We start from the raw sequence: 9,009 nt of genomic DNA on the forward strand, positions 1-9,009 counted from the left end.
ATCTAACACCTCAATTAGATTGTAGCACCAAGAGCCATGTCCAGTCTTTTTTTAAACACATCCAGAGATGGTGATTCTACCACCAACCTGGGAAGACAATTCCAGTACTTTATTATTCTTTTGGTGAAAAATTTCTTCCTAATATCCAACCTGTACCTTTCCTGAGGTAGCAAGACTCTGCATTTATCCATCACTAATATGGGACTGCAAAAACATAGGTCCTATACAAGGTGGGGCTGGTTTCTAAGCTATAAAGCTCAGCAGCAATAAGCAGTCACATGCCCATGGATGGATCTACCTGGATCCAGTTGAAGTAGGTGAAGCTCAATTTACTTGAGGCATCCAGGCTACGCCTGACAGAACCAATTGTCTCTGGAGAGGCTGATCCCTAGTGGAAGGACTGGTGAATCTCAGCCTGTGGAACAACCCCAGAGTTTGAGTTCTTCTGGGAAGCAGTTCAAGCCCTGTCAGTTAAAAATCTAGAACTTTCTTTTCTTATAGGGCTTTGTTGTCTTCCCCTTCTCTGTCCTTCTTCTCTCTTTCTTTCTGTTCTTTTAATTCAATTTCTATTGATTTTCAGCCAATCTCTTAAGTATTCAGGGGACTTATAAAGTCAGCGGATAGTGACAAACACCTTATTAAAACCTCCTCAGACACTGCAGAGGTTGTGGCTCTGTTTCTCTCCATTCTTAAGGAAGGTGTTCCGATTCATCCTGCCACACAGAGAGCAGCTCATTAAATATTACCAGAAAATGTGACTGTAAATAGAGAAAATAACAACAAGGTCCATTTTTACACCAGAAATCTGGAACAGACAGTAGAAACAAATGAAGACCAGCACCATTTAACTTGCCTTCTTTGTCTCATCAAAACAACTTTGCAGGATTTTCTTATCACAAAATGGCATGCATTTTCTGCCTGTAAGCTTTCCCACAAACTTTATTTTGTTTCTGCATGTATATAGCCCTCTCTACTTTTTAATCTATGCTTATTGCTACCTCTAAAAAATTGAGCAATTCACTGAAGAAATTAGGCTGCAGAAAGGACTCTGAAAAATTAGCATGAATGTATTACAATGCTATGTCTAACTAAAGCTTTGTGCAGTAATTGAAAGGAACAAAACAAATAGTGCAATTCAGTATAAGGAAAATCAGTTTACTTTGTTTGGATGTGATTTTTTTTTTCAAAACTATCAGCATGACATGTTTTATAATTACACTTTAGTCTTTCTGATATGCTTGTGTTTTAGGTATCTTGCACAACTGCTAAACAATTGTATTGTCTTCAGCAACATTTTGAAGGTGCTAGAGCAGCTTTGTATTGGGGTAAAAAGGGAATATGTCTGGCTGCAGTACTGTGGTAAGAATGCTATTGTATTGATGCACACAGTGGTGTCACAGAAAATTCCAGGGTTTTAAGATAAAGGACTACAAGCCCGGTGTTCAAGCTCAGAGCCTGGTTCTTTAGCGAGGAAATCTGCTGTGGGCAGATTTGAAAGTTGTTGATCTGGGCCCAGCTGTGCTAAGGTAGTATGTGAAGCTACAGCATCTCCTTATCCTTGAAATTTCCTCAAAGGTGCTTAAGATGACAAAAACATCAACCGTTTCTACAGATGAGGCAGGGAGGGTGCAGGGTTGAGTCCGTGAAGAGGCAGAGCAGTCCTTGACTGGTCAGAGGTGGAGCACTCCACCAGGAAAGGCAAGAGAGGCAGAGTTCTTCAGAGACAAACACCTGCAGTGGGGAGCAGGGCATGACAGAAAAAAACCAAACAGCTGGTATGGAGGCTTTACCTATAATAATTTATGTAATCTGCCAAACCAGCCCACAACAAGGTTCTCTCCTAAATTCTTAACTGAAAAAGTAAATGGTAATCAGAAATGCATGCTGGGGAATGAAATATTCAGCCTACCAGTTGGAGCACCTTGGGGATAACAGTGCAAACACACTAGAAAAACCCCCACTGGTACTAAAATCACTGGACTTCTGAATTATCCATGAAATGAATAATGTCTCCCAGAGCTTTTCTTTCGAGGCAATTACCAATTACATTTCTCTATGGAAGAAAAGAGTTAAACCCTCTGAGCAGTAAAAGTTTTAAATGCTAGAAGCTATAACAGACAAATATTTCTGTACCAGTTGCATACAATTTTCTGTGCAACAAGAGCTGAACATAAACTGTTATGTGATGCTTATGCACAGTTGTTCATAAATAACACAAGGTTCATGTAGAGCTTCATATTATGAAGTTTATGTACTAAATCTTTCCATCTCACTAACTTTTCATGCTTACATTTGTAGCAAATTGAACCACCAAAACCAACCTGAAGGTAATCAAAAAGGAAAAGCAAATGAAAAACCACAATACATGACACATAATCCAATTAAGAAAAGTAAAATTTTGCAAAATTTCACATCACAAGGTATCTAGCTTTCGTTAAAAGTCTTCTTTGTGCAGTTTCAATTACTTTGTAATATGTCCTAGTTATACAATCACCAAAAGGGGACCTCTATTCTGTGGTTTTCTAGGGAATCTCATCAAAGAATTCTTGACAATTCTTGCAGAGGGAGATGGGAGTTTACTTTTATATCCATCATCCGGGTTAAATGTCCAGATCCACATCTATATTTGATAAATATATTTATAAACTAGCAAATATGTGATGTTCAACTATAATAACTCAGTTTTCCATCTGACCTTTATATAGATAATTATGTGTTCAAGTTGCTACACCTTTCATTTCCCTCTATATGTATAAAGCTGGAAAAAATTATTAATGAAGGAGTATTGTGCTTTCCAACAGAGCAGTTTAACAGATTTTGGAAAAGAAGTCAACAATGTTGATTTATCTTCCATTACAATCTCTGGAGTTCCCTTTCAATAAAGATAAACTATGGAGCTATTTATAACTTCAGAATATTTTAACGTACTGTTTTACAAGTCCCAAAGGTTTCCTTTCACACTTCATGTTTTCTGTTGTGATCTCTACAGATTTTAGCACTCTGCTACAGGTATTGTATTCCAGCTAAGACATTTGCATAGGTCTTATATTCTGCACTTAGTTTCCTTCAAATTATCAAGTTCTTGAGGAATTTATACTTGCTATAGTGTGCTACACTTTATTCACAAATGAACTCATCTGTTTCATAACTAAAAATAGTCAAGTGCATATTTTTTGCTCTTTATGACTTGGGACTTTTATATTAAATTAGATTTCTGAACTGTTTAACAGAAAGACAAGAGAAAAAATGCAAGGATGTTAAATTCTCACTTTTAACACAAGGAATATCTAGTAATCCTAGATCTTGGCTTATAATAAATTTCATTCTCCTCCAGGTTCAAAAGGAATTTCAGTCATTTTCTAATATTCAAGTATGTTGTTATTATTTTTAATACATAAATATATATTCTTCTTAAGTAGAGATCAAGTCTTATGTTTGCTTGGAGGCCTCCTTACTCCAGAACCATTTTCTAACATCTCTCATTACTAATGCCTTGCATTGCAACAGTACTGTTATTATTCAGTGATCGCTGTTCATCTTTTCAAAACTTTAAGTGTCATGAGTTCCCCAACTAAACTGTCATAAATGTGGTTACTTTTGAGTAATAATTCACATTTTTCTGGGAAAGAAAAATCAAACAAGATTGAATTTTCAGGGATTCTTTCCTGTTCTGCCCACCAAAAAAAAAAAAAATAGGACATGTCAACATATCAAGCACTAGCACCTACTTTTGTGCCCCTATTTATGGACATATTCACTCTGCTGTCAGAGCAGATATATCAAGGGTGCATTTTGGTTGGTTGGGGTTTGTTTGGTTTGGTTTTTTTTAAATGGTTGCTGTACCAAACTCTTTGCAGCAATGTTCAAGAGCATAATTGCTACAATGGTAACAATCTGCAGCTTGAAAAACTAAGATTGGATATTGGAGGGGGGAAAGGTCACAAGGTAGGTAGTACTTCACTGTATAGTATAAGTTGCACAGAGAGGCTGTGAAATTTTTCTCCTGGGCATCTTGAAGATTCTGCCAGACACAGATAGAGCTGAGCACTGCTGGCAATAACCCAGTTCAAGGGCTCCAACTGACACTCCTGTTATACTATGAAATAATTTCAGTCCCTTACTACATCCCAGAAGTAATAACAGCTACTGTCTAGTGCAGGAAATAACTCATTGTGCACCTAAAGATTGCATTACCTTTAAACCCTAGTGTGTTAGGAATAATGCAGAAAGAAAAAACAATCACTGATTCATTGGGTTTTGCTGATTGTATTTACACCCTTAATATTATTTTAACAATGCTATTGTATGGTTTAATAAATGCTATCTTGTGTTTATCAAAATGGAAAAATTCCTTTATAATGGGACCTGGTCTTTGAAAGCTGTAAATGCTGTACAGTGTATACTTTTGATCATCAAGAAAAAGTAATGCATACCAGCAGCTTTTGAGAATTACAGATATCTTGTAAGAAAATAAAAGGCTATTGTGTAGACAATGGCACAGAAGTTCATCTCATTATTGATTTGACAAGAATGATCCTCATGGTTTGATTTTCCAGAAGAATTGAATGATTTGAACTCTTTTATATCCTCAATAATTACCTTTACTCAGACATAAAGTCAGGTTGGAAATGCAATAAAAAGTATAAAATCAGAAGATCTGTATTGACAGGATCTTTGTTCATTCATGGTTTATCAAACTGATTACTTCATAAATCCTTATTGCTCTAATTTTTAAAGGTCTTCCTTTTTCAAGGTCTGCTGACAAATGAAAACAAACTCATATTCCTCCACAGACCACAGTAAATAGGTGGAAAAGTGATGGAATTTGTACAGAAGCATATTTACAGGAGATGGCTTATAATGAGGAGTGTTATCCCCCACTCTGGAGTAAGGGACCGTGAGTCAGAGCTGACCATGACTCTGACTGTCTCATTAGTCACGAATGCTGTCCCTGGTTTGCTCAGTTTCTTCTGGTATTCCAGCAGATGTTCTGCAATAAGGCCAATAATGTATATAATAATATCTTTGAGCTTGTTTCAGTCAACAGAGTAAATACAGAAACTATTAGTATTATTAAATGTTGCTAGTTACTGTATTTGTAAAAATGCTGCGACATTTTCTGATAAACATACATCCCAGTTGCAAAACAGCTTTAGTTCTACTGACCTTTTGCCCTCATTTATTCACTTCCCAGAAATAATTTAGAAAAGGAGTTCACTGGCATATGTATTCATAGAGACAACATATTTCCATAGGGTGTTTCAAATCTTTGGAAAAGAAAAATCAAATTAGAAGTAATCTCAAATGGAACTTGTCCCAAATTTTATTTGGCCAAAGAGGGAACAGGAATACAGAGCAGGGAAGACTATTGAAACAATTTCCAGGATGTCAGTAGTAACTATGATTTTGTGTAAAGCCATGCACTGCAGCAAAATTCACTATCCCATCCACAAAAGAGATAAAAACTTCACAAAGTAAGTTTTAGGACTAATTTATCCATTCTCACAGGTGTCTTAAGCAATGAAGCAAAAAAAATGTTACATGAACAATGTTCCAGCTTCTTCCTTAAGATATTTTTCATCAGGGAGTATGGAGCATCTAGAAACAATAAAAAATATTTTAAGCCACAGTGAAGAAAGATACTTGTTTACTGCACAGAGATTTATGTTTGGAAATTTAGTCAGTTTGCCTTTTGAAAATTTATTATGGATTGAGCTGATAAACTTTCTTATAATCAATGGCTAAGAAAGCTATATATTAAAATTATCTTGTTTAAATTGTAGACAAGCATTGGATGAATAGCAGGCTCATAAATAATAATCAGATTTTGTATGTAGAACGTTTTTCTAAATAATGAATATACTGATAATAAATTTTCTACACAGACTTTTCCACCCTAGTTTCCATCCTAGTTCTTTCTACTGATGGTAAACTATAAGGCTTTCTAGAAATAATGACTAGTCATTAACTGATCAGCATTTTAATTTTTCAGCATTTTAACCACTGGAATATGTGAAGTTTTCTGGAACCACTGTATAAAAACAGATGAGCATGAATGTAGTGAATCGCAAATAGAGATGGAGAAGTTTTTGTTAAAATGTTCAAATTTATATGAAAAACTGCTAATTAACTTTACAGCATTTTTCACCTTCTTAGATGTCCAGTTCCATTCACCACTGAAGATATTTTAGGTCTTGAGTACTCTTGTGTATCTAGGCCTAAGCTAATTGGCAGAGAGCAGATGAGCGTTTGAATTGAGCAGAGAATGGCCTAAGAAGAAGGACTTTGTGAGGACGTGATGGTAGATCGAGGGTCTGCTGTCAGAATACAGACTGGCAAGGAAAAAAACCCAACTATTATTTTCACTATACAGGGAAAGATGTTAATTCCTTTAAAATATATAACATTCTTATTCTTAAAAGAGCTGTAGGAGTTCTGAGTCATTGAATGATTATTTTATATAGGGGGAAAAAAGACTGCTGATGTCTTTAAACCAACACGATTATAACTAGTGAACGTTAAAAAAAATGTTGCTTTTATACAACATGAGAAGATAGTTAATAAGTGAAGAATGTTATTGACAGGATAAAGAGCCCTATATTCACCAAAGATGTTGTTTGCAGCATTTTTTGACATCACTACATCTGCCTACTTGCTCATAGACATTTACTGTAACTCACAAAACTGTGGACACTGATTCTCATCGCTTATTTATAGAGATGGCAGCCTTCAAATATTGATTGGTGCCTTTTTGTTCTGAGAAAATGTTTCCCATATCAAGGGCACATTTAAACAAACTATGTTCTTGGAGATCTTCAGCTAAGTATTTTTGGAACATCAGCTTTTTTTTTCTTCTTTTCCTTGTAAAATCTTGTACAAAAAAAAATATATCACGTGGTGTTTGGGGGAGTGGAGGGGATGAAAGGAATAATTCAAAAAAAGAAGAAAAATGTGTCAGAACATATATGTGCCTTTGAACGTCAATTAAAAACAATCAGCAAAAAAAAAATTCTACTTCAGATCTGTGACATTTCTGTATCTGAAATGAACTTCATTTATAAAAGCTCTCACACCTTCTGAGAGGCCTGCTTGAATTACCTGTGTGTCTGTGCCCTTCCTGCTGAAGTGCTGATTGAATGTTAGTAGATAGAAAAGCAGACCTTAGGAATGTGACAGACAGGTCACCCTCTAGTCTGTATTCTTGTTTCATATAGAATTGCTTTGTCCAAACCAGTAAGATGTGTCTGAAAAGTGCCTCCCTTCCACCAACAGCTGATGCACACTTTACAGATGTAAATTTATTGATGCAGTTATACTATCCAAGCCCCAGTTCATGTTCAGCAGGTATAACACTAATTGCAGGAACAGTCAAGACTCCTCTAATTAGGATAAAATCCATCGACTGCATATAGCTTTTTTGTAAGTGTTGCTGAAGCAGGTTAATTGGGAATTCTCTGGTGAGAAGGGACGTGTCTCATGGTTGCATTGAAATGCTCCTTGGTGCAGTAAAGCAGGCTCTGGCAATCAAGAGGCATGATCAGTAGGACTTAACACTTTGCAGTGAGATGAAATTTTCAGAAGCAATTCTCTCTTCTGTGCCTCCAGCATTAACCCTATTTGGGGAAAAATGGTGGGAGAAATGGCAATAGCTATCATACAGATCAGTGTTGCAGTCTATTTGCAAACCATCAGATGCAGAACAGTTTGTCACAGGGACTGATTGCTAAGGTAACATGTAGCAGCAGCACCAGACAGTCTAGACTTCCATAAGCAGCTTCTCATGATTTTAGTAGTCCCTTCAGTTTACATTTAAATTCAATCAGGAATAGCATGATGGCACAGCTGGAATAGCCAACAAGCCAATACTGAAATGTCCAGTCCACTTTCAGGAGAATTAAATTCATTACTACTTTGTTATGCTTGAGGTACTCATCATATAAAACAGAATATGGAGACAAAATATAGAACCACTGCAGGCGTGTTGTTTTTCACACAGCCAAGGCAGACCAGCTCCATTTTTTCTGGGCAGAGATCTCAAGAGCACTGCTGGTACCATCTGGTGTGGGGCAGGGAAGGAGACTGATATAGGTTTTTAGTGAGGGATTAGACGAACTTGCCCTCATAGATAGATTTGCCAATATAGCCATTTACCTCTGGACTGTAAGTCTCCCTGGGTTTATATTACTGTGCCCGCTCTGTGTTGTTAACCCCATCTGAATCTGATAATTTCTGGAAGACATTTGTTTTTTTTTTAAGCTCTCCAAAGATTTTTGTTTGAAAGAAGCCAATCTTAGACAAGCCTGCTGTGGAAAAAACGTTTTCCCTTCAGACTAAAACTTGTCTGACAGAAAAGTGTCCAGTTGCATATCACCTATGAGACACAAAGGACCAGGGGCACATTTCTGCCTGTAATGTGACTTTAGATCCAAGTGACACATAAACATGAGCATGATGCCCTTGCTTATGCAAGCAGAGTCTATTTTGTCTTCATTTGGATAGATATGTTTGAAATATTCAGAATCCTTAAGGATTCCCAGCTCCTTGGTGCATAATTAGAGCCACTTTTAGAGGAGTGCCTGGAGGACATGTTAGAATGACAGTACTGGTAACACAAGGTATATCTCTGGTAGAGATAGGCCTTATGAAAGATACATTCTGGGCAATCTGCCACAGAGTGTTTTTTTGTTGTTGTTGTTTTGCTGTTTATTTGAATAAGAGGAGAACTTCTTTGCATAAGAGTTATCCTGTTAGGCATGCCTGACACTAGACCTTGGGAGGCCGTGTGCTCTTGCAGTGGGGCCTTCAATCTTCTTTAATGGGTGCTTAAAGGATGGAAATAATACATGGAATAGCAAAAGGAAGCAGTGTTTCTAACATAAGTATAAAGATATTTTCTAGCCAACGCTTTATCATCCCATCCCAGAAGACAGACCGTGCCTGTGATAATGCTAGGAAAAGTGAAAGTGATCTGCAGTTAGGATTGCTAAATCCTGCACAACACCCTGCTGC

At 36.7% G+C, this 9,009-nt stretch overlaps 1 long non-coding RNA gene across 1 annotated transcript; it reads left to right on the forward strand.

Annotated features, from left to right (window-relative positions):
- Positions 1–1,247: 1,247 nt before the first annotated feature.
- LOC137474953 (uncharacterized) lies at positions 1,248–6,383 on the forward strand. Its single transcript, XR_010999578.1, has 3 exons — positions 1,248–1,359; positions 2,299–2,420; positions 4,738–6,383. It is a non-coding gene; the product is annotated as an uncharacterized lncRNA (long non-coding RNA).
- The last annotated feature ends 2,626 nt before the right edge of the window (positions 6,384–9,009 follow it).

This window comes from Anomalospiza imberbis, chromosome 5 (assembly GCF_031753505.1).
Source record: "Anomalospiza imberbis isolate Cuckoo-Finch-1a 21T00152 chromosome 5, ASM3175350v1, whole genome shotgun sequence".
In the NCBI taxonomy this organism is placed as follows: domain Eukaryota; kingdom Metazoa; phylum Chordata; class Aves; order Passeriformes; family Viduidae; genus Anomalospiza; species Anomalospiza imberbis.